We start from the raw sequence: 25,871 nt of genomic DNA, 5'->3' as shown, positions 1-25,871 counted from the left end.
AATGAAAATTCTCTAACCTTAACGTTCACACACCCCACCCTATATTGTCATTACTTAGTTTTCTAGTTTCACTTTTTAAAAACTCTCCCGTATTAGCCATTTGCTTTTAACAATGTATGTTTATTTACATCAATCAATAAGTTGAATGATTTAATTGCTCACAATTGCTTCTTCCATTCTATCCCTTCATTCTGAGTTCAGTTTTCTTCTTACTAAAGTACATCCTTTAAGGGCTTCCTTGGTGGCAGATAAGAATCTGCCTGCCAATGCAGGGGACACGGGTTCGATCCCTGGTCCGGGAAGATCCCACATGCCGCGGAGCAACTAAGCCCATGCACCACAACTACTAAGCCTGCTCTCCAGAGCCTGCGAGCCACAACTACTGAGCCCGCGTGCCACAACTACTGAATCCCATGTGCCTAGAGCCAGTGCTCTGCAATAAGAGAAGCCACTGCAGTGAGAAGCCCATGCACTGCAACAAAGAGTAGCCCCTCCTTGCCACAACTAGAGAAAGCCTGCATGCAGCAGTGAAGACCCAACACAGCCAAAAATAAATAAACAAAAGTAATAAATAAATAAAGTACATCCTTTAAAAGTTCCTTAAGTGAGGGTCTGTAAATGGTAATATATTTTTGTCTTTGAAAACGTCTTTAGTTAGCTCTCATTCTTTTCAGGGCTAGTTGTGCAGGGTATGGAATTCAAAGCTGATAGTTAAAAATTCTTTTCACTCCGAACTATTAAGATATTTCATTATATTTATCCCTTATTTTTGCTGATGAGATACCTGCTGTCAGTCTGTTCATCACTACTATATAGATGACATGCTTTTTCTTTGCTTTTAAGGATTTTTTGTTTATGTTCTAAAATTTCACCATGATTCTCTAAAAGTGACATATTTTGTTATAATTCAAACTTGGCATGTTACTTCAACTTGAAGAAACATGTCTTTCTTTTTTTTTTTTTTTTTTGCGGTACGCAGGCCTCTCACTCCTGCGGCCTCTCCCGTTGCAGAGCACAGGCTCTGGACGCGCAGGCTCAGCGGCCATGGCTCACGGGCCCAGCCGCTCTGCAGCATGTGGGATCTTCCCAGACCGGGGCACGAACCCGTGTCCCCTGCATCGGCAGGCAGACTCTCAACCACTGTGCCACCAGGGAAGCCCAACACATGTCTTTCTTCACCTCTAGAAAATGATTGAGCATTTCTGAATGATTATTGCCTCCCTTTTATTCCATCTATTCTCACCATCTAGAGTTCCTATTAGATGTATGTTGGACCTATTTTTATAACTTCTATTTCACTTAACCACACTTTCCTATTTTCCCGCTATTTAATTTCTCTTGCAGCATTCTGGGTGGTTCCTTTGGGTTTCTAACACCTAAAACTTTCCCTTTATTTCTCAGCAGTGTGTTTTTAAATTTTTTAAAGTCAAATTTTATTCAACATTTCTAGGTACTGGTACTAGGAGGGAGGCCATATATATTACTTCAGTCTGTCATGATGCTGGATTTAGTTGAATTCTTTATACTACATATTTACACAAGATGTTATCTTGTGCTATGCAGAGACAATGTCTAAAGCTTCTGAGAAATCACAGAACACTTCCAATTTCTTGATCCACCAAAATCAACCTGACTTAGAAAAGTACTGAAAGTGTAAGGTGACCCTACAAAACTTCTGGGCACATACAGAATTTTGTCTTTAGTGTAGTGTAATTATAGTATAACTCTTTGAAAAGTGTGTGTGTGTGTGTGTGTGTGTGTGTATAGATACATGCATATATATGGAAAGATTCATTTTCTTCCAAATTCCTAATCAATTGAGGAGATGCAGATTATGCTTCTCAAGTTTGGAACATAATAAGAAATTGAGAGAAGGGTGGAAGGGAAGAGAAAGAAGTAAAGAGGGAGTGAGAGAACATGTGTGATGACAGACAGTATACTGTTTGAAGAGATTAAAAACATCATAATCCAACAGAACTCTCAGTCTTTTAATCAGCTAAGCTTAACTTTACAGAGTATCTTATTATGTTGTTAATTTGTTTGAGTTTTTTTTTTTAACCAGTAGATTCACTAATTTAAATATTAGTACTTAGCAAAAAATATTTAATAGGCTATACACATTTACCTCAGGGTATGTACCTTTCATCCTTTTCCCCAAATACTAACCTCTCCCATAGGACAAAAAGCATCACATCCCCCATGTAAGATTCCTAATCTGTGTTTCGTGTTCATAGCTTTATATTGGAGTTTCCAAAACTGAAAGTAGTTACAATATTCAATAGGAAATACCACTTTTACATAACTCAGGTTGACTGACTCCACTAATCTAGGACAAGCATCCTGACAGTTCAGTATTATAATCTTCTTTCACATCAAAGTTTTGAAGTATTTCTTTTTGTAAACAAAATTCTTTTAATCAACAAACCTCCTAATACATCTTTATAGTACTTTTTGCCTACACTTTTTTTAGCCATTTTTAAAAATTGAAGTTTAATTTACAATGTTTTGTTAGTTTCAGGTGTACAGCAAAGTGATTCAGTTATATATATTATTTTTCAGATTCTTTTCTGTTATAGGCTATTACAAGATATTGAATACAGCTCCCTGTACTATACAGTAGGTTCTTGTTGTTTATCAATTTTATATATAGTAGTGTGTATCTGTCAGTCCCAAACTCCTAATTTATCCCTCCCCCCACCTTTTCCTTTTGGTAACCATAAGTTTGTTTTCTATATTTGTGAGTCTATTTCTTCTTTGTATTGGGTTGGCTAAATAGTTCATTTGGGGTTTCCCATAAGATTACAGACAAACCTGAACGAACTTTTTGGCCAGCCCAATAAATAAACTCATTTATATCATTTTTTAGATTCCAAATATAAGTGATATCATATGATATTTGTCTTTCTCTGTATGACTTACTTCACTTAATATGATAATATCTAGGTCCATCCATGTTATTGCAAATGGCATTATTTCATTCTTTTTTATGGCTGAGTAATATTCCATTGTGTATATATACCACATCTTCTTTATCCATTCATCTGTCGGTAGACACTTAGGTTGCTTCCATGTCTTGGCTATTGTAGATAGTGCTGCTATGAACATTGGAGTGCGTGTATCTTTTTTATATGGAGATTTCTCTGGATATATGCCCAGGAGTGGGATTGCAGGATCATATGGTGACTCTATTTTTAGTTTTCTTAAGGAACCGCCATACTGTTCTCCACAGTAGCTGCACCAATTTACATTCCCACCAACACTTTTTCTCCACACCCTCTCTAGCATTTGTTACTCATAGACTTTTTTTTTTTTTTTTTTTTTTTTATGGTACACGGGCCTCTCACTGTTGTGGCCTCTCCTGCAGCGGAGCACAGGCTCCGGACACACAGGCCCAGCGGCCATGGCTCATGGGCCCAGCCGCTCTGCGGCACGTGGGATCCTCCCGGACCAGGGCGCAAACCCACGTCCCCTGCATCAACAGGCAGACTCTCAACCACTGCGCCACCAGGGAAGCCCACTTGTAGACTTTTTAATGATGGCCATCCTGACTGGTATGAAGTGATACCTCATTGTAGTTTTGATTGCATTTCTCTAATAATTAGTGATATTGAGTATCTTTTCATGTGTCTGTTGGCCATCTGTATGTCTTCTTTGGAAAAATGTCTATTTAGGTCTTATGCCCATTTTTTGGTTGGATTGTTCATTTTTTGAAGTATTTCTTTTACTTTATCTTACTGTATGCTTATTTGGGACTCTAGGGAAGAGGACTTCATTGACAAATCATTTTTTAAAGAAATATTTGCCATATTTTAATATGTATATCTATGTACTTATTAAAGAACTGAGAACTACATTGGAGAAAATATAGAATATGAATATTATGACTTGCAGATATCAGAAAATATACTGACTTATGATTGAAATCTGCCCAATGGAAGTAAAGTGAATCTTAAGAAGAAAATCTTGAGCGTATATTCCACAACTCTGCAAAACAGTTTTATGCTGAACCTCTGAGCCAGAAATGTGAGAAAGTAAAGTGATTGAAGCCTGTCAGCAAAGAAAATCAGCCAGCAGAGTGATGATTCCTATTACAAGAGAAAGACTTCTATGAAAACAGACTCACAGATATCAATATTTCCTGTACATTCTCTTTATTTATAAATCATAAATCATACTGCTTTAATAGGCTTGCTATCTTTATTGTTGGGATAAGTGTAATGTTTTACACATTTGGGGGACAGTAATTGGCAACTGCATTAAGAATCCCAACTCGTGCACAAATCCCTGGGTGGCACCCAGGAACCTTGATCCTTGATCTAAGGCAAATAAATTCTCCAAGTTTTATAAAGTGAGGGTCACTTATAGCTAACTGTGATATTGAAACTCTCATGATATGGTGCTCAGTGAGAGAACAAGCTAGTCTAAGTGGCAAAGAGTTGAAAATTGAAGAGTTTTATATAAAATATAAGCTACTTTTAGTATGCAGTCACAACAAGCTTGAAAAATAAAGAAGCAACAGTAATTCAGCTTTAAAATTATAGTGCTCAGTTGTTAAAAGGTCACCTGCGCTTGGCCTCATTTCTGCTTAATTGGGACAGGTTAATCTTATTTTCTGTTGTTCTTTCAATTTGGAAAGAAACTGGGATCTCTGCTAGTACTCCTCATCCATCAAATCCTGTGACCTTGAAAGCAAATTCCGGCTCTTGCTTCTCAGGAGAGAGTCTGAAAATGAGAATTAAAATAGGTCTTCTCAGTGGAGACCCACAGCAACATGTAATAAGACATGTAAAAAAAGATCCTATCACTGCAGGCATACTGTAATCTTTCTCAAAGTAACATATGGAGTCAAAATGAGAATTCATTTAAGCTCAGAATTAAAAAAATCAGTGAGATGTTAAATCTTCTAAAAATCGACTAAAATTGTCTATGAAAAATTTTAATGGAAGTCAACGATTTTGTAATTTGTTTCCTTTCAACTCTTATGAAAAGCTCTGCATCTCAAAATATGAAATATTTTAAACTCTGATTCTCTAGAAAGAATCCCCCAAAAGAAGAATAGAAATGTGAACAAAAGGTATAAGTAATGATAGCATATTCATTATTACAATTTTTTAATTTAAAAAGGTACAAGGACATCTCTAAGTAACCACAGGCTGGTCTGCTTTTATGATAAGAAATGCAGAATTAGGGTGAATATATAATGAGCACTGTCATAGCAGCAGTATTCAATATCTGAGAGTCAACTTTATTTTACTGTTTTAAGTGTATTAAGGAAAACTTACATGATCCCGGAACACAATGGAAAGTTTATGAACATATCAGGTGTAATTCTTCCTTTTGATTTCACAGTAAGCAACCTGTATAAGAGTCTATAATATCACCAGGTAAATTCCTTTTCCTCTTCTAGAATTATCCAACAACAAAAAAACATCAGAACTAAGAATAAGTTTCATTAATTTAAGACTAAAGGGTTTTTCATACAGTTGAGAACTACAGAGATTTTAGTCTGACTAAATTAAAAAAAAATTTATTGTAATCTTATTTAATACCAACTTCATGCAAGACCATTATCTGTAAATAAAAGAAAAAAATCCTACCACAGGTATGTGTTTTCCAAGCTTCTTGTAACTAAAGCCATACATGCGCATCCCCACATCTCCAAATTCAGGGCTGTTTTCTATTTACAAGTTGCTCCATTTACAAGGAAAAGCCAGACAATGCTCTCTAAAAATGACTCAGGGTCCAGGGAAATTTAATCATAATCCAACGCGAAATTATCTCTACATTAATATTTAGGATAACCAATCTCACATACACTGATTTATTATTAACTACAAAATTATATGGGAATAACAAGTATATTCTTAACATCTAGTACAAAAGGGTATAAAGCATCAAAAGGGTAGTATAACATTTCATGTTTTATTTATTTTAAAAGACAGTGTTTACTGTGATAGTATTATTAGAAATTTAATTGAGCAAAGCTCAGGCTGAGTCAACTCAGAAAGAATCCATATTCCTTTTTCATTACTTACTGGATGGTGGCCTTAGGGAAATTATTTAATCTCTTTCCTCTTGTATAAAATTGGGAGATAATAGAACCTACTCATTATTGTGTTGTTGTAAGATTAAATGTGAAATACTCCTTGGTTAAAGTAACGAATATAGTGCTAGGTACATAGTAAGTGCTCAATAAATGTAATTCAAATTTTTCCTAATTTTATTTTGGCACCTGCATTGAATAACATGAATATGTCTTATGAATCCAATATTCAGATTTTATATCTTCCAATATTGATAAAGGAAGCAACCTATTTTATACTACTTAAAGCTTCAATAGACTTTTCAAGATAAGTTTGAGCAGGGTGATGTAGTAAATGCAATGTAATATGACTGCCGTTGTAGTGATAATTAGCACCTCTATCCCATTACATAACCATTCCTTCTTTTTAGGTCAGAATAATTAAGTTTTAGTCTCTTAACAAGTTTGACGATTATAATACAATATGGTTGTCTATATTCACTATACTGTGAATTAGGTTTCTAGGTTTTATTTTAAATTTGGACCCTTAAACAACATCTGTTCTAGCCCCCCAAATCCTGCCCCAGCCCAGCCTCTGGTAACCTCCATTTTATTCTCTGTTCTTACAAATTTGGCTTTATTAGATTCCACATGTAAGTAATATCATACAGGTCTTGTCTTTCTCGGTATGATTTATCTCATTTAACATAATGTGCTCAAGGTCCATCCATGTTGCTGCAAATGGCAGGATGTCTTTCTTCCTTATGGATGAAAAATATTCCTTTGTACAAAAGTTTTTGTGCAGCAAAAGAAACAGTTTGCAAAATTGAAAGGCAACATATAGAATGAGAAAAACATTTTGTAAAACATATATCAAATAAGGGGTTAATATCCAGAATATATAAAGAACTCATACAACTGAATAGCAACAACGAAACAATCCAATTAAAAAATGGGCAGAGGAGCTAAGTAGACGTTTGTCCAAACAAGATATCTAAATGGCTAATAGGTACATGAAAAGATGCTGAACATCACTGATGATTGGGCAATGCAAATCAAAACCACAATGATCTATAACCTCACACCTGTTAGAATAGCTGTCACCAAGAGGACAAGAGATAACAAGGGTTGGCAAGGATGTAGAGAAAAGAGTCCTTGAATATTGTTGATGGAAATGTAAATTGGTTCAACCATTATGGAAAACAATATGGAGGTACCTCAAACAAAAATATAACTAGTGGGAAGCAGCCGCATAGCACAGGGAGATCAGCTCAGTGCTTTGTGACCACCTAGAGGGGTGGGAGGGAGACACAAGAGGGAGGGGATATGGAGATATATGCATACGTATAGCTGATTCACTTTGTTATACAGCAGCAACTAACACAACAATTATACCTCCATAAAGATGTTAAATAAATAAATAAATAAATCTACCATATGATCCAGCAATTTCACTTATGGAAATATACACTCAAAACAATGAAAACAGGGTATCAAAGAGAGATGTTGCACTCCCATGTTTATTACAGCATTATTTACAATAGCCAAGATATGAAAACAATTCAAGGAGAATTCTTATGCTGATTAATTCAACAAATGTTTATCGAGAGCCTAATTGCCAGAAATCCAGTTAGATGTTAAAGTGAGTGGCACTAACAATCCAGCCCTCAATACTGAGGTGCATAACATTACTGTCTATCTTAGCTAAAGTTTACAATTCAGACTCTTCTGATGGTTTGTTCACTTCTCTAAATTCATGGTGAAATATGATGGGAAAATGGAAATGTCTTTACTTAAATTGTTTTAGCTCAAATTGCATAAAAGTTCTATTACAGACAGTTATTATTCAACCCTCGTTATCTGTGTGTGTTTACAGGATACATGTATCTTTAAACTTCTGCTCCACTGACTTCATAATTTCAAAGAAAAATAAAAACATGATAGCTCCATTAATTATTTACATTCTGCATTTAGTTCTAACAGATGCTGGAAAACAGTATACAGGAAACACTGATCAGTGAAATTTGTGTGGGCAAAGTTGCCATTGGAGAGTGGCGCTTGCATTTTGAGGAAACGAGTACACTGGCATTTTGAACCAAACTAAATATGAGACTGGAAAGTTCATTTTAGTAAAGCTGAAAGATGGCTTTTTTTGATAATTTAATTTTTACCTTTTAATTATGTGCAAGCTCAAGATAAAGTTCTGTCTTACTTCACAACAATGATCTAACCTCTTTATAACAATTCTGCCCTTCAGGGCCAACACATAACTCCAGAGACCATATTCCCAGATTACAGTATTCCCCCCTTATCCGCAGGGGATACGGTCCAAGACCCCGAGTCTGAAACCACGGAGAGTGTTGAAATCCTATACAGTTGATCCTTGAACAACACTGGGGTTAGGGGCACCAACTCCTCACACAGTCAAAAATCTACTTATAACTTCTGATTCCCCCAAAACTTAACTACTAATAGCTTACTATTGACCAGAAGCCTTATCAATAACATAAACAGTCGATTAACACATATTTTGTATGTTGTATATATTATATACCGTATTCTTGCAATAAGGTAAGCTAGAGAAAAGAAAATGCTATTAAGGAAAATCATAAGAAAGAAAATACATTTACAGTACTGTAGTTATCAATTCCGTAAGTTTACATCATCTGTTTACAAGGTGAATCACCTGTCAGTATTTACATCAATATTATATGATACAAAACACTGTAGATATTATACATATTACCAACACTAGACATCAAAAATGAAAATATAATGTGAAAAAAAATTTATATTTATTTACAGGTATAACAATTTGTGCATCAAGAACAAAGAAGCAGCAATATGACTGCCTTATGGTAGCCTAGTGTAACTGATACAGTTGCTCCATGGTAGCCTGGTCTACACACAAATGAATAAATCATTATAAAAATTTTATGGCATGTATTATTACAGTCATATTCATAATACGGTTTTGAAACATTGTTACATTTAACAAAACACACCTATGATGATAGCCTTCTCCAATTACAAGAGAGAGAGGCATACTGTATGGTAATGTAATTCTTTGAAAGCATAGTTATAAAACAGTAAGAAAACTAACACATTGTTAATTATTTATTAAATGTCACTCACTTTATGCCTACATAAGTGTAGACTAGTATCTATATATATTTTATACATGACGTACCTAACTTTTCCTTAAAAATTTTTCCATATTTCTAGGTAATGGAGTTCGCCTGTGAACTTTTTCAAATTGTTGCAAATCTGCCAGAATTTTCCAATATATTTATTGGAAAACATCTGCATATATATAAGTGGACCCATGTAGTTCAAACCCATGTTCTTCAAGGGTCGACTGTATATATCAATACTGTGTTTTTTCCTATACATACATACCTATCATAAAGTTCAGTTGATAAATTAGTCACAGTAAGAGAATATCCAAATTGCCAGCATCACTACTCTTGCACTTTGGGGCATTTTTAAGTAAAATAAGGGTTACTTGAACACAGGTACTGTGATACCGCAACAATCGGTCTGATAACTAAGAAAGGGATGATTCATGTCCAGGGCCTGGGCTGGAAGGAGTGGGAGGGCACAAATTTTCATCACGCTACTTAGAATGGTGAGCAGTTTAAAACTTATGAACTGTTTATTTCTGGAAATTTCCATGTAATCTTCTCAGACTGTAGTTGACTGCAGGTAACTGAAACTGCAGAAAGCTGAACTGTGGATGAGGGGAGACTACTGGATACCATGTCAATGGTGTCTCTGGAATTCCTCAGTGCAACAGCCGTGCTTGTGTCCAGGTGCTCTGAATATTTGATTCCATTTTTTTCCATGATCTCAGTTGTTTCTCAGAGTAACTGTTGCTTTCAAGTATTCCCTCAGGTGATCTTTCTTTCTTTTTCTCTTTCTTTTTTATGGAACATTGTACAAAGTTATGGTGTTAAAAAGTTATAATATTTTGGCAATAAATTTTAGAACAAAAAGATAAAACAGCATGAAACTCAACTAGTCTATGAAAACTAATGCTGCTCAACAAGGTTTTTCTTTTTCAAGATTTCCAGGATCTTTTTGATGGAATGGGTATATAGACCATGGTCACTATAATTATACGACCCTTTAAAGAAATCAAATCTGTTCCAAATAGTTCATTTTAATTGACCAATACATTTTTTCTCCTTGCGTGTTTGGACTCTTTGCTGCAAGACCAGATGGAGAACTTTGCAATTGTTGCCAAAATATATAACAGTATAAGATGTATGTATAGATGTATGTATGTGTGTGTATGTGTGTATGGGTGAATATATTAAATCTATACATATTCAGAAAATGAAAAATAATCTCTGTGGTTCTAAATCATGCCAGCTTTATTCAGTGTTACCATGATAATCATTGCACATAACAAAGGCCTCTTCTGGTCCTTTTTTATATTTTTTGCTAATGTAAACCATAATATAATGCTATATGCCTGCTTAAAAATGTGTTTTAAATTGAGTAGTGTTTTATTTAATAATAGAAAAATCACACTCCATTACAGAGCCCTCCTTATAGATCTTATTTTGTCAGTTTTATAGGGACAGTTTTTTACAGTAAGGATCCCAGAGACCCCACAACAGAATATAAAATGTAGGTTTAAGATGAGAGAGGAATGATACCACTATCTCATTCCCTTATTGTGGAACCTGAATTGGCCTGTAATTACATGTGATTAGATGTTCTGCTCCCGATCACCTCTTCTTATCTCCCTAAAGACAGTAACCCCCTACTGGCAAGGCCCTGACAGTGAGTGCATCCTTAGTACCTCGCCCTAGTCCAGGCCCTAATGGTACAAAGAGACTCCAAATAGGAGAGGCTTGAGCTGGTCATTCAGGTCAGGTTAGGATTCACCAGGGAAGTGAAGCTTAGGATCAGCTCTGAAAGATGAGTAGAAATTAACTAGATAAGGGGATGGGGGGAGACTGTTCCAGGTAAAATAGCACATGCAAAGGTCCTTTGATGGCAAGACCTTTGCATATGACAGGAACTAAGAGCAAGCTACTGTGACCAAAGTCCAGAGCATGACAAGGTACAAATGAGAGGCAGGAAAGGATTGTAGGAACCTAGTCAGGCAGGGCTCTGGAAGCCTGATGAAGGATGTTACTTTTTATATTAATTAAAGGGAAAGAATTTAGGCAGAGTAGCTCTGCCTTTTGAAAGTAGTACTGTACTGAAGCTGGAGTGTCCAGGAAGCATGGGTGTTGGGTTCCAATCAGGGGTCTTTGCAGGAGTCTAGACAAAAGATGATGGAGTTGAAAACAGTAAGAGTTCTTTAGGAAGTAACTCAAGAGGAAGACTGGACTGCAGAAGAAGGGTGAAGGTGGTGGGAAGAATAACTTCCAGGTTTTACTGCCATTATAATTAGGAGACAAAATTAGTTCAATATACTGAACACGCACACACACACACACAGAGAAATAGAAAATCTTTTCTTTTGTTAGAGAATGGCCATCCTTCCATCATTATATTTGTCAGGAGAATAGAAACTCAACGAATCCCAAACTTTAAAGAAAGTGAAGGTGTTCTCCACATTGTATAGCAAATATTCTCATAATTTTAAATTATCAGGATAATGTTAGTCTAAAGGATAGATGGGTGAATTCTATCATTGTAAAATCACAGTCCCTCAAGTCAATTTAAGCTCACTTAGCTTTATGAAAATATCAATAATATTATTTTGTCCTTTCTTCATTCTTTTTTATTTAAAACACAAATTGATGAAATACAGCCTAAGGGTTAAATCTGGCCCTCAGTCTGTTTGTGTAAACAAAGTTTTATTGGAACCCAGCCATATCCATTCATTGACCTCTTGTCCATGGCTTCTCATAGGCTACAGGGGCACAGTGGAATCGTTGCAACAGAAACTAGATGGCCCACGAAGTTTAAAACATTTGGCCTTCTGAATGGGGCCTCAAAACACTAAATTCTAAATATATAATAGCAACGTGTTTTTTTGAAAAACTGTATCTTCTGCCTTAATATGAATTTCTTATTTCTTTAGAACAAACATAATTTTATATGTAATTTTGGGGTCCTGGAATAAATATCCTTCTAGTCCACCATTCTTAAACTATGCTTTCTGTTGTTTTTCTCTTTTTCTAATATATATCTTATTAGTCAATCTCTGGCATATTCAAAGGCAGGCAGAGTCCCGAGACACTTACATGTATAACTCTCAATTTTTATTGCACATATTCCATATTAATGCATCAGCTGCTTTATTAAAATATTTGGAAAGTATTTATACACTAAATTGTGTGCTGAGTCTAAATGCTTCACTGAGGAATAAATAAAAGTTGTCATCTCAAATGTAGTAATAAAGCATTAATACTGTTGAGAGCCTACTCTCTTATACAAAGTATTCTGATAGTCCATGGATCCAGGGAACTCAATGAGAGCTTCTGTTTAATAATTCAAGTAAAGATATTTAGACAGAGATGGGAGCTGACCAGGAGGTGAGAAAGATGAGGTGGCCACAGATAAAACAGACAGAAGTAAGGGTCTTAGTAAGATTGGCTATGAAATAAATTGCTCCTTTGCTTTAGAATTTGAAAAGCATTGCACTATTTAATAAGATATGCAAATTGCAGTTCCTAAATTCAAGACCATTTATGGCTTTGAGATTTCATTCATTGTAGTAACCAGTTTGTTTTTTTTGTTTTTGTTTTTTTGAGATCTATGTGGGCAAATTCTTAATTAATTTATTTATTTTATTTTTGGCTGCCTTGGGTCTTTGTTGCTACGCACGGGCTTTTCTCCAGTTGCGGCGAGCGGGGGCCACTCTCCGTTGCGGTGCGTGGGCCTCCCATTGGCCAGCCTCTCCCATTGCAGAGCACAGGCTTTAGGCGCGCGGGCTTCAGTAGTTGTGGCACATGGTCTCAGGAGTTGTGGCTTGCGGGCTCTAGAGCACAGGCTCAGTAGTTTTAGCGCACGGGCTTAGTTGCTTCGCGGCACGTGGGATCTTTCCCGACCAGGGCTCGAACCCACGTCCCCTGCATTGGTACGTGGGCAAATTCTTAAAGAGTAAATTCTCGTATTTGTTAATACTTTTTCTTATATTAATGCCTCACAAGTACACTAGACTAAATAAAACTTGCAAAATGCTGTTGGAAACGTCCTATGACAATTTCATGTTCTTCTGTATGCCTCACTGCTAAGGAATTAGGTGGCTCTTCTGAAAAGAGATTCTGTGGACCTTATGTCAAAGGCTGTGGGACTTGTGAGATGCCAGTCCACCATCATCCCTACATCCAACCTTTCATCTGGAACTCACTGAATGCACCATATCAGTTCTGCCAAATGATGTGTCAAAACCTAGGGAAAAAAAATTAACCAAAAAGTTCTTAAGACACAGTGTGCAAATAGTCATTAAAAGCAGTAATTATAGCCACAAATAAAAGGACAATCTTTAGATACTAACAAATAATAGCTCTTTTCAGCTATAGGTACCTGTATGAGTAAACATCAAAGTCAGTGTTATCATCTACTAATACAAATCACTGCTGCCTATCAGTGAGAGCCAAAGTATATCAGTAAAAATTTATGCTTTAGATTTTCTTAGAGTTGTATTTAAGGGGGCAAATTTCCACTTGTTCAAGGTTGTACCTGCCAAGTTTCATTATTTTAGTGGTACCCTTTCCCCTTTGTAAGCCATTTTAAGTTCTTTATTACAAAGAAGGGAAAGTAAATAAACAAATTGGGCAAAATCAGCACAGACGATATTAAAACAAACACCCCCTGAGCTTGCTTCTGCTGGGTTTCGGCTCTATTTTCCATGAACATGCTATGTAAGCTGATTAATGCATCTCTTATCCCACTTGGGAGAACAAAGTGATTCTTCAAACAGAGATACCCACAGCATTCAAAACTGCCCGTGATATTTGCACTCAGGATGTTCCTTCTAGTGGTATATATGTGTTCGTGTGTGTGCATGTGTGTGCAAACTCTCTTTATATACACATATTCTTTTTCAATTAAAAATATAAAACATAAATATTTTAAAGAAGGCAAAAAAGAACACCATGACTAATACATACCAGGTGTTAAAAGTTTGAGAAATGTTGTAGGTGTCAAAGTAACTTTCTTTGACATAACTTGTGTCAATAATTATGCTTACAAATTATAAGCAAGTAGAACTATTTGGGGGCTTCTCTGTCATATATATTTCCTATGCCTCTCAAGAGGAAGATTTTATTATCTTATACATATAGATACTTTGTTCAAGAGTAGATCCATGGTTCTTTTGATCCAACTGGACATCAAGAAATACATTCATCTAGACTAGAACATTCTAGAGCTATTCCAAAATAAGTTCTTTGAAAGTTTATGGAAAAACTTCTCAAGCCATAAGAAGTGGGTATTAGACATGTAACTCAATTGATTTTGACATAAGTGGAAATCACCAAAATTAAAAGCTGGATTTCAGTTAACATGTGCATCTCTGTTTTGTGGGCCTGAGCAGGGTGGCCTCACTTTATATATCTCTTTCTAATTATGAGTTATTTTCCAAACCAGGCTTTTAGAGCACATATCTCTAGTTTCTGCTAAGAATCAGTCTAACAGTTGATACTTTGGTACTTATGCTACAGCATATTATCACTTTCCAAAACAACATAACAGTTTTTTTTTTAAGTCAAGCAAAATGGTTAAGCTTGCAAATTTAACAGAACCTAAAGATAGAAGATGTAAAAGACCTGTAGATTTTCTTCCATGGGTAGACGTAAATGCTAATGAAGTGTTCCTTGAAACAAATTTAAATTAAACCATGAGCTACCTTCAACAAATATATGAAAGTTCAAGAAGAATTGAAAATGTAACTGCCGTTAGGACCGACGTGCTGATGGGCCACATTCTCAGGTGGAAGGTAGTTTTCTTTCTCCTGCACATTAATAATGACAGGTGGTGCTGGAGATAATTTTAACCAGATTATGGTGAACTGTAGTTCTGATTCAAAGGTTTTTTTCACTGCTTTGTTTGAATAAAGTATGACTGAACACAGTTTAAAATTCATTTATTTCCCAAAAGCATTTGAAGATTTTTGTGAGAGAACTGATGAGGTACTTGCTTTTTTTTTTCCAAAATAAATAAATAAATCTTTGAAAAACTTAAAGCACTGATTTTTAAAGGGCTTCACAGACTTTTATGTGAAGATAGCTTTCTCTAATTCCTGAATGTGAAGATGCCTGTTCACAGAGCTTCCAGACCTGAAGTGTGTATGCTTACATGTGTGTGTGTGTTTATAAAGAATGCATAGAAGAATAATTTCTTATCCTTGGACTTTTAAAACAAAGCTTCTCCTGATTGGCAAGATATGGAAATCATTTCAGCCAAGAAGTGAAAACTTATATCTCTTTGGTGTTTACATCTTACAAGAAAAAGTGTTCTTTCTAAGTAAGCTAAGCTTTGACTAGCATCTGCCTCTTGGTCAAATTTGAGGCATCTGAATCTCATTCAAAAGCCTTGAAGGAAGCTTTAAATCAATCAAACCCATTTCTTTTATGAACTTGAGCACCTGCATGCGTGTATGTGTGTGTATGCATGTGTTTGAGAACGTAAGAATAAATGTATACTCTGCTGATTTTTGACAGGCATGTTTAAGGCATAGTCTCATTTGCTAAAGCAATCAAAAGCAAAAATATAATCAAAATTCTCAGATACCAAGTTTTTAAACCAATTAAATATTAGTCAGTGTTAGGACTTTAAATTATTCAGACAAGGATTTCCTTTTTTAAAGCAATGCTATGTGCATTGTGCTAACAAAAGAAGTATATGTGAAGATAGCACCAAATCATTATAGCTCAAGTCATTTATCTTTATTTAACAATCACTTATATCTTGCTTACTATATTCCAACCTGTTTGCAAATATGAACTCACTCCTCTTAATATAATGAAGTGGGGACTTTTTGTACCCCTATTTTATTTCTTACATGTACATGACATTGAAACACAGACAAGCCGAGGTCCAAAAGCTCATGAAAATGGTGGACCCCCGATATGAATTTAGGCAGCCTTCTGTTCAGGGCATCTATTTTGACAACATCAAAATCTGTGTTCTTAACCACGTACCCAACCTCCTTAATCAGTGTTGCCCTTTGAACTGAAAGCACTTTATAAATTCTGAGTCTGGGACTTCCAACCAAAATTAAATAATCCTGAAAAAGAAAGGAGAAAGCTATCCCACTCTGCACTAATTCTTTCTGTCAAATATCCCAAGTACTTAAAAAGCATCCCTTATAAATCTCTTTCAAGGGGTAACAGATTTTCTCTAATCCTTAACCAAAGTAAGGAGAATATAAGAGCTACTGTGGGTATAAGTATTAGTCCACAAAGGCAAATAAGCTAGAAATATGCCTTAGTGCTTCAAAGCCCAACTTAGCTTTCTAACTCTGAACCTCCCTGTAAGGGTCCACACCAGGTGTCTGCTCTTTCCCTAGCATCTTCCATAGTGTCAGGATATTGAGGGGGAGGAGGAAGTTGGGTTATCTGCTCTTATAAGTGGTCCACGCAGGTTAGGAATGAGATACCTATTTTTCCAATTCTGGAGACCTGTTAGTTTTCTGCTACTTTGTACTACGTGTAAGAGCCAGGAATCTTGCCATGTTGCATGTGACCCTGCCTGCTTGGAACTACCTGTCGGGCACTTCCCCCATAGTGCCACCCCTGCCTAATCCTCTAAAATAATTTCTCTCTCTCTTGTCTCTATCTCTCTCTTTCTCTTTGGATGTTTGGGAGAGAATTCCAGGGTTTTCTTCCATGATCTGGTCAAAACTCCCTGAAAATGCCAATAATTATCCTTTTGCAAAGACCTTCAGTACTTTGCACACAAACCCAGGGAGACTGGCAGGTTATTTTGGGTTTCTGCTCTGACACAGTTTCTCACTTGAGGTAATGAGAACAAAGCCAACTACCTGCTAACATGCGGAAAGGTGAGGAAGACAATTCTAACCCGAGCATGCAAGTTTCCTCTTATAAATATTATTCTCATCTCAGAATGATTCCCCTTCTCTTAAAGAAAAAACAAAGAACTTTTTTCCTAAAGCCAAGCTTTGAGAGGTTGAGTATATTCTATATTAACAGGTATAAGGAAAGGGCTTTTAAAAGAAGAATATTTATCTTAATATTAGTTGCACTATTAGATCAGAAAACAATGTTGTTTGACAAACACTGCTGTATTTATCAAATAAAAACTAGATGGTACATTCAGCATACAGATCTTTTTTAATGCCACTCTCAAATAAAAGGAGCCAAGCGTTCTTTGAAGAAATGACTGATTCTAGGGCTACAGCAGAGAACATGGAGATGAGCCTGGAATATCTGGTAACACCAGAAAGTAAGGAAATGATAACACACATACACACACACCCACACCCAATGAGGACATGTCAAAGGGATATAGGAGCCAACAGAAAGAGCTCCAAATGGCCAAAGCTGGAACAAATTAGCAAAAAAATAAATAACAGTGTTGGATTATAACTCAAATATCTCTGAGTCTATACCAATATAAATAAATGATTAAATAGAGAATAGACAAGTCTCCTGTGCAGAAAATTTCAAATAACACTTGTAGATAGTATGCCCTCCAGAAGGTAGAGCATAACTATCCATTTCTTAAGTGTAGGCTGCCCATAATGACTTCCTTCCAGAGAGTACAATATGGAAATGGGGGGAAAAAAGTAACTTTACTGTGAAAAACCTGACAAATACCATCTCAGTCAGATGATCAAGGTTAATATCAATAGTAGTCATACATCATGTTGATAGCATGTAGTTTTTTTTTAAATTGGGGTATAGTTGCTTCACAATGTTGTGCTAGTTTCTTCTGTACAGCCAACTCAATTAGCCATATATATACACATACCCCCTCCCTTTTGGATTTCCGTCCCATCTAGGTCACCACACAGCATCGAGTAGACTTCCCCAAACTATACAGCAGACTCTTACTAGTTATCTATTCCATCATAGCAGTGCATACATGTCAATCCCAATCTCCAGGTTCATCCCACCACCCCCCTTTCCCCCCTTGGTGTTCATGTGTTTGTTCTCTATGTCTGCATCTCTATTTCTGCTTTGCAACTAGGTTCATCTGTACCGTTTTTCTAGATTCCACATATATGCATTAATATATGATATTTGCTTTTCTCTTTCTGACTTACTTCACTCTTTTTGACAGACTCTAGGTCCATCCACATCTCTACAAATGACCCAATTTCATTTCTTTTTATGGCTAAGTAATATTCCATTATATATATATATATATATATATGTATGTATGTATGTATATATATATATATATATATATATACACACTACATCTTATTTATCCATTTGTCTTTCGATGGACATTTAGGTTGCTTCCATGACCTGGCTATTGTAAATAGTGTTGCAGTGAACATTGGGATGCCTGTGTCTTTTTGAATTATGGTTTTCTCAGGGTATGTGCCCAGTAGTGGGATTGCTGGGTCATATGGTAATTCTATTTTTAGTTTTTTAAGGAACCTCCATACTGTTCTCCCATAGTGGCTGTATCAGTTTACATTCCTACCAACAGTGCAAGAGGGTTCCCTTTTCTCCACACCCTCTCCAGCATTTATTGTTTGTAGATTTTTTGATGATGGCCATTCTGACTGGTGTGAGGTGATAACTCATTGTAGTTTTGATTTGCATTTCTCTAATAATTAGTGATATTGAGCAGCTTTTCATGTATGTGCCTCTTGGCCGCCTGTATGTCTTCCTTGGAGAAATGTCTATTTAGGTCTTCTGCCCATTTTTTGATTGGGTTGTAGTCTTGATAGGATGTGATGAGAATGGTGCTATCCCTTTGTGGTCCTTCTCCCAAAAAACACATTACCTCAGTCTAATCATGAGGATAAGAGACAAACAAAAATTGAGGGAAATGCTGCAAATTGTCTGACCAATATTCCTCAAAAATGTCAAGGTCATCAAAAGCAAGGAATGTATAAGAAACTGTCATAGACTAGAGGAGTATAGGGCAATATGATGACTCCACATTAAATGTAATGTGGTCCCTTGGATAGGATCCTGTAACAGGAAAAGGTTATTACGTAAACACTAAGGATATCTGAAAAAGGATGAATATTGGTTAATAATAATGTATTGATATGTATTTAGTAGTTGTGACAAATGTACCATACTAATGTAAGATGTTAATAATAAGAGAACAGGTTGTGAAGCATACAGGAACTGTCTTTCTTCTATCTTCACAAACCTTTTGTAAATTCAAAACTGTTATAAAATAAAAGGTTTATTTTAAGAATTCAAATGGTAACCTAACAATCTATGAGATGGACTGAGTCAGCTCATTGAGCTTGCCCGGCCATATTGTCTCAGCCAATGTACACCCCCAATGCCGCCCTTTACACAGTGATGTTGCAGAAAGAATTCTGTCAGGGACAAAAATTATGGCATGGGAGAGGGTTAATAATTAAAAGCTTTACATTTTTAAGTTTATTATTGAATCACTTATTTGCTCAAAAATATATGGAAAGAAATTTAAAAAGAAAATCTCAAAGCAGCAAGTTTTCTTAAATGGTACTTTTCGTTCTTTTGGTTTGTTTGTTTGAGAGTCTGCAGTAGAATACAATTTGAGAGGTTTATGGAGAAATTATAACTACTGTTAATTTTTTTTTCCAGTTCAGGCATGTAAAGGGATACTAATATGCAGTTTTGTTTTTTTTAAAGAAAGAAAAACAAACAAAAAGAAAAACCAGTAGCAGATTGAATTCAGATAAAGGTACTAAACCCAATTAGAAAGAACATTAAAAAATAAAATAACAAACAATGGGAAAAACATAAGAGCAAGCATTCCTCTCCTTAGATGGAATCACAGCTGTAAAATGCTGAGACACCAAATGCATTTTGCCTCAACCAGATTACAGAGGAAAAGACGCTCTTATTTTGGATGGAGTTCAGAATTTGACACCGTCTCTCACCTTTTGAGGTCACTTGCTTTTTTGTTCATTACAATGCATAAACTTTGCTCATACCTTGTTAAATGCCAGATCAGTGTAAGTGTAGTAATGAAGTTTGTTGTTTGTTTGTTTATTTGTTTGCTTTTTGAAAAGTCTGCACAGCATATTGAGAGGCTTTTCATTTCAGGGCTTAAAATATTTAATGAGCAGGTGGCTTACTGCCAGCTACAACTTACTACTCACCCGCTATAAAGAGAAAAAACTATAAAGTTCAACATCAGCTACTCTTACAGCCCGTTCAGGCCTAGGTTTGTAGGTTTGCAAGTACATTAGAAAAAGCTTACAGTGTGTGAAAAGAAAAGAGTATGTGAGACATAAAGGAGCAGATATTGTTAAGATATATGCCAGTGTCTGACTTGTCAGCTTATACATTTACTTTTCTTTATGATTATTAGAATTTGTAGTATTTTGTAACTAAAAATGCAACTTGCTTTACTTCCAAGATGTTGAGCTATCATCATCATCAACATTGTCATAGTTACCATCAGCTTTACTAGAAATAGGACCTTAAGCTCCTCCACTTGAATTTGCTTTGCAAAATTGTCTCTAGAGATATTTTTATTCTTAAAATTTCTTTGACATTACCCCACTTATTATTATTGATGTGTTAACAGAAAACTATAATTTCTGAAATTGCTTTATAGTGTGTGAAGTGGTTCTCAATAACAAATTTCTGAAATGTAGTAACTTTAGGGAATCTAACAAGAAGAAGGAAGCTTTAAATTCCCTTATAAATGATCAATTAATATAAGACTTAGACACGTCAAAGAAGAGACTGTGCAACCCAAAGAAGGTTCACAGATGCTTGTAAACTCTTATTGGATTTGACACTGGACACTTAGAAGAAACCTGTTTATTAGTGATTTATTTCCTGGAAAGTTAGAGATACCAAATTTTTGTGCAATGAGTCACTCCAAAGGAAAGACATTATCGTAAGAATGATGACAAGTACTCTGGCTTGTGAAGAAGAAAATCTTATTCCCAGCCTTGAGCTGGTGTAATATGACTCTGATAATACCCTTGGGTCTCAGGCTCTACACCGTTGTGAAAGAACCAGGGAAGAATGGACTACAAGATCTTTTCCAGCTCTAAAATTGTTTCATTGTGTAAACACAGATATTTTTATCCTCTACAAAATAATTAGTGCTATATGTCATTTTGTAAAAGTCTGTTTAGGAGTAGTTCAATCACATCTGCCGTTATCAAGTAAAAAATGCAATTCACTTTAATCTGTGATAGTATTATCTATCAGCTGCTAATAAATCAGTTGTTCTAAATTCTATTTTCCAAAGCTTTGATACAGACTTTTATCATTAGTGAAATTTAGGGACAGAAGTGTTTCCTGTTTCAAAGATTTAATGAAGCATTCTTTTTAAAGGTTATTACCAGGTTATTGTATATCAAAGCAGATCATAACTGAACTTCATTCTTATATAATTTACTCTGACTTTGAGAAATTCCTTTACATATTCATTAATAGAGAAATCTTGAAATCTGTGGATCCCAAGAGACCTGTAGTGTTTCTGTAGATCATGCATGTTCTCAGTGGTGGTGCAGTTTTCTCTCAAGAGAGCGAAAATTGGTTTATTGAGGGAAGATTAAAAAATAAGTTAGCTATTTTGAGTGTTTGAGGCCTTCCAAAGGGCCTTAGTATGTATACAGATATAAGGATATCAGTGAGATTAAAATTTTATGGGGAATGTTTAGGAAAAAAATGTCTAAAAAGGTTTATTAGGGGGACAATAATGAAGAAAAGGCCGCATCACTGAAAAGCCAAAGCAATTTAAATATATATTTTTAAACCCTCAAAACTGTATCTGGGTGAGAAAGCAGAGTGCCAAGTTACTTCGCAAAGCAAATTAAACGGACTGAGTTATAAACCTTTCAAAAATTAGACTTATAATGAGCGTGCAGACAGATCTTTAACTGTAGCAATTCCTTCAAGGACTAAGCCACTCTAACATCCTTTGGGAGCCTAACTGAAACTGATTATGGTTGACATCTCATAATAGACTTTAGTTTAAATGATTTCTTTTTGGATCTAAAAACAGTTTTGGTTCCATGTATTTCTAAAGTGTGCAATATACTTCCTTTATTTTTTAATAATGATATGATGTCTAAAATGTTAAAATTTTAAAAGTATGTCGAACTGCCTTTGAAAACACAAACATGAACTAAACCAAAGTGTAGGCCACACGAATCACATTCTTTGTCTTCACTTGGTGTTTGTGTGGACTACTGAACTCCTGGGAGCTTTACGTTTTGACAGGTGGAATCTTTAAGAGGATCGTTTTCTTTAACACTGTATTTAAGCAGAGCCTAGGGGAAAGTAACAGTTGCCGTCACAGAACTGATTTCATTTTGTAAGTGTGTTTAAGAAAATTAATCAGCTTCTGTGATTCATAGTTACCAAGGAAGATGCACAATTTTGATATAATATTTGATTCTGTTGAAAATATGTGTGGGAGGTATATGATCAAATAGTTTTGTATGGAAGCAATTTCCCTTTATATTATTTATGTTGAAAGATTTTTGCTAATAACAATAGTAATCAGCGACACTTTATAAGAAATGCAGTATACAAACTGTAATACCAATGACACTAACAAAGCATCAATTATAACTGCATTATTGTAAAATGCTTCTATTGCAGTGAATCTGTCAAGTTCTGATCATGTGAATTTTATTTTTGCCAACATCACTTCATATGCCATAGCCATGAAAGAATAAAAGGAAAGAGAATATGTTTTGCATCTATGTGTCATGCATTTCACTAAGAGATAATCACATCCAAGAAATGTGGGAGTTGAGTCACAAAACAGTAAGTACGTGTAATAGAGCAAATCAAGTCAGAAAATAGGGTGAGAATAGCACTACTGCTCATCTTTCCAACTCTGAGCATTAAGACTTATATCTCTTAGCACTCATATTTCCAATTTAAATGAAGGTAAATATATTTTCAACTTTTGACTTCCTAATTCAGACCTAGAAAAAAAAGGAACCTGTTTAGTCTACTCAGGACTAGAAAAAATGTCATGCAATAGAAAAAGGAGAATAAGTAAATATGAATAATAAGATAAACTATGAATAAGAATATACATTTTATAGTCCATCATAGTTCATAAAATTGGATTTTAAATCTATATAAGGACAGAAGTGGAAACCACATGAGAATCTTGATATCTTAGAATCTCCAAGGAAATGAAAATTGTGTACAGTAGCAAAACTATAACAAGCAGTATTATAAATGATTTTATTAAATATTTTAATATAAATCAACTAAAATTAGATAAGATGGCTTTTTAATATTTTATAATCAATAACCATATTTTAAAAAACCAAAATAGTGGAAACTTCATATAATTTCCCAGGATTTTGCTCTGAAATCTTAAACAGCCCAAGAGCTTAGCACAGGCTACAGCAATTTTAGATTGGAGGTCAACATAAGGTATGTCAAGAGCACTAGTCTAGAAACACTGGGCATAAGTGCACTTGCTAACTGAGTGACATCTCTGGGTACATTTCCTTTTCTTTTTTAAAAGAGGTAGTTGGACTGATGCATGTTTCTGAAATCATTAGATCATGGCCAACTCTGAGAAAATGATAGCAGCTGTGCAATAGCTATTCATAAAAATCCACATATTCAAAAATATTTTCATTTCAACAAGATTCTCTGTGTCCTTGAAGCCACTTTGTGGGACCCTTGGGACCCATTGGTTTCATGAACTCACAGTTCAGGAACCTTGAACTGAGATTATTTTAAGGACTTCTTTCACCTACGATATTTTTGTCTGTGTTTCTAAACCAAGTTTATTCTAAGTACCATGGATTGTATAAATTTATATTTTGAAGCAGAAATCAAATGGACTCTTTTTACTTAATTACATTTATGGAATACAGATAGGTCCAAGCTTACTCAAGGAGAAAAGTCAACCAACCAAATTCAAGAGGGAACTTATATATGTAACTGGCTAAACCCTAAAACTCTTGAGTGATCCATGATCACAAGTCTGTTCCTAAATCATTCTCTACTATAATCAGAAGGCCAGTAACTAGTGTTTTTTATTATTGTTGTTTTTATCCTTCAATCAGAGTTGGGCTTCCAACTCCCTAGGAAACTCCCTAGGAAAGACAAATTATAAATATCTGGTAGCAACACCTTAGATGCTAGTAAGAAAAAAGATTTTGTGGCAGTCAAAGACTTGGGTCAGAATTCCATCGCTTTCTTTTACTGGCTGGACAACTATGACAATTTAATTTCTGACTCCAAACTTTCATTTCCTGTATTTGTAAAATAGAGTATAAAACCTCCAAAGCAGGTTTTTGTGAGATAACAGATTACAGGCATACCTTGTATTGTGCTTCACTTTATTGTGCTTCACAGATACCGCAGTTTTTACAAATTGAAAGTCTGTGACAACTCTGCACTGTCAGATGATGGTGAGCATTTTTTAGCAGTAAAGTATTTTTTAATTAAGTTATGTACCCCCTTTAAACTTAATGCTATTTTACACTTAATAGAATACAGTACATGTAAACATAGCTTTTTTTTTTTGACATATAGTTGATCTACAGTATTCTATTGGTTTCAAGTGTACAGCACAGTGATGCAATATTTTTATAGAATATACTTCATTTAAAGTTATTATAAAATAATGTCTATGTTTCCCTGTGCTGTACAATATATCCTTGTAGCTTATTTATTTTTTATATACTAGTTTGTACCTCTTTTCTCCTATCCCTATCTTGCCCCTCTCCCATCCCTGTGCCCACTGGTAACCACTAGTTTGTTCTCTATATCTGTGAGTCTGTTTCTGTTTTGTTATATTTGGGTTTTTTTAATTAGTTTTTTAATTACTTATATTTTAAATCAAAATATAAGTAATAACATACAGTATTGTCTTTCTCTGTCTGACTTATAATACCCTCTATGTTCATTCATGTTTTTGCAAATGTCAGAATTTCATTGTTTTTTATGGCTCAGTAGTATTCCATTGATATATACCACATCTTCTTTATCCATTCATCAGTTGATGGACACTTAGGTTGCTTCCATATCTTGGGTATTGTAAATAATGCTGCTATGAACATTGAGTGCATGTACTTTTTTGAATTAGTGTTTTTATTTTCTTTGTCTATATACCCAGGAGTGGGATTGCTGGATCATATATTTGTTCTGTTTTTAGTTTTCTGAGGAACGTCCATACTGCTTTCCATAGTGGCTGCACCAATTTACATTCCCACCAACAGTATACTAGGGTTCCCTTTTCTTACATCCTCACCAACATTTGTTATTTGTGGTCTTTTGGACAATAGCCATTCTGACAGATATGAGGTGACATCTCATTGTGGTTTTGATTTGCATTTCTCTGGTGATTAGCAATGTTGAGCATCTTTTCATATACCTGTTGGCCATCTGTATGTCTTCTTTGGAAGAATATCAATTCAGGTCTTCCTATGTTTTTGTTTTTGGATATTAAGTTGTATGACCTGTTTATATATTATGGATATAAACGCCTTATTGGTCATATCATTTGCAAATATTTTCTTCCATTCAGTTGGTTGTCTTTTCATTTTGTCAATGGTTAAACATAACTTTTATATGCACTGGAAAATCAAAAAATGTGTGTGACTTACTTTATTGTGATATTCACTTTATTGCAATAGTCAGGAATTGAATTCTCAGTATCTTTGAGGTATGCCTATACATACATGCACACACACATATACGTATGTATAAAAATCCTCCAAGGCAGGGTTTTACAGAGATAAGAGTACACATACATAAATACATATGTGCATGCATACATATAT

The 25,871-nt window shown here is 35.1% G+C and overlaps 1 protein-coding gene across 3 annotated transcripts in view; it reads left to right on the top strand.

The window, feature by feature from the left end:
• The window catches only part of NKAIN2 (sodium/potassium transporting ATPase interacting 2), a 980,961-nt gene that overhangs the window by 632,070 nt on the left and 323,020 nt on the right, over window positions 1-25,871 (top strand). The gene's annotated exons all lie outside the window — the stretch shown is intronic.

This window comes from Orcinus orca, chromosome 12, assembly GCF_937001465.1.
Source record: "Orcinus orca chromosome 12, mOrcOrc1.1, whole genome shotgun sequence".
NCBI lineage: Eukaryota > Metazoa > Chordata > Mammalia > Artiodactyla > Delphinidae > Orcinus > Orcinus orca.
Note: the sequence above shows the minus strand (reverse complement) of the source record. Positions and strands in the feature narration are given on the sequence as shown.